This window comes from Penaeus monodon, chromosome 24, assembly GCF_015228065.2.
Source record: "Penaeus monodon isolate SGIC_2016 chromosome 24, NSTDA_Pmon_1, whole genome shotgun sequence".
Taxonomy (NCBI): domain Eukaryota; kingdom Metazoa; phylum Arthropoda; class Malacostraca; order Decapoda; family Penaeidae; genus Penaeus; species Penaeus monodon.
In genome coordinates this window covers 6,421,330-6,422,813 of record NC_051409.1, presented here as the reverse complement: position 1 = coordinate 6,422,813, position 1,484 = coordinate 6,421,330, and the positions used below count along the sequence as shown (strand labels likewise).

The 1,484-nt window shown below is 50.4% G+C and overlaps 1 protein-coding gene across 1 annotated transcript in view; it reads left to right on the top strand.

The window, feature by feature from the left end:
- Nucleotides 1–1,484, top strand: part of LOC119588511 (spliceosome RNA helicase DDX39B) — a gene marked incomplete in the record, with an annotated part of 9,020 nt that overhangs the window by 1,092 nt on the left and 6,444 nt on the right.

The window sequence follows — 1,484 nt, the reverse complement described above, 5'->3', positions numbered from 1 at the left end:
AACGTTGTTTGTGCTGTTCAGTAACCACAAAGGCGGAGAGATACAAAATATATAATAATTTGAACGAATAGAAACACAGAGAGAGAGCGAGAGAAATAGCGATGAGTGTGTGTGGGGGGGTGGGGAGAAGAGAGAGCGAGAGAAATAGCGATGAGTGTGTGTGTGTGTGGGGGGGGGGAAATAGCAGGGGGGGGGGGGAGAGCGTGCGAGAGAAATGGCGATGAGTGTGTTTGTGGGGAGGGGGGAAGAGCGTGCGAGAGAAATAGCTATGAGTGTGTGTGTGTGGGGGGGGGGAGAGCGTGCGAGAGAAATAGCGGTGTGTCTGGGGGGGGGGGGGGATAGAGCGTGCGAGAGAAATAACGATGTGTGTGGGGGGGGGGGGTTGAAGAGCGAGCGAGAGAAATAGCGATGTGTGTGTGGGGGGGGGGGGAGAAGAGCGAGCGAGAGAAATAGCGATGAGTGAGGGGGGGAGAAGAGCGAGCGAGAGAAATTGCGATGAGTGTGTGTGTGTGGGGGGGGGGGGAGAGAAGAGCGAGCGAGAGAAATACCTATGAGCTAGATAGCGAGCGAGGGGGGGGGGGATAAAACCGCGTGTTGCTCGCCCAGACATGTCGGGACCTGCAGGAAGCGAGGCAGCATTCGGAACCTCCCAAGATATCAACAAGTTCAATATGCCTTTTCTCCATTTTCTATGTTTGCTAATAAATTTGCGACAAATATGAAAGGAATACTTGAAAACATTAATCTATGACAAGTACATGGCGATACATAATTTCCGAGTAAGTACGAATATGCACGAACGAAAAAGTACAGCCGGTCAGGCCATTTTGGCGATGATGAAGCCGCAGATAATTTCGAATATTCAGTATTTTGACAAGTCTGAGGGGGAAAAACGAAACGAAATGAAGCCATAATGGATTCTGAATGGGATTATTAAAATGCCACTAAACATTTAGGTGTGAAAGAAAACCTTTCGGGCCCCAGTCTGGCGCGGCTTCCGAAGCAGGGGAGGGCGTTCCAGCGACATCTCCGTCAAACCCAACCTTTTCGAAGGCAAAATGAGTTTGAAGAAGCTGAAGTCGGGCTTATCTGCACTGCATAGAAAGGTGACGAAATGCAACAAACGGCCAAGTGATCTCTGCGAGTGTCAGGACCCAGGCAGGGTCAGGGTGGAGAAGGCACTGGAGGCCCAGACCAAGGCCATGCCCGAGTTGGAGTTGGTGCATCACAGGATGTAGTGGGTATGATAGTCGACGTTGAAGAACGGGATCGCTATGATTCCACAGCCGACGAGTTGAAGAGAAATGCTCAGGCTGTGAAGGGGAGAGCCAAGAAAGGCCTTGGAGTGGGGGAGAAACTTTTAATGACCAAAGGTGGGGTTATTATTGAGGGCGATGCACAGAGATAGTGTACAAAGACAAAAGTTTGGAAAGAAGAGTGGGAAGGAAGGATGGGGGGTAGGAAAATGAATTATCGTAGAAGAA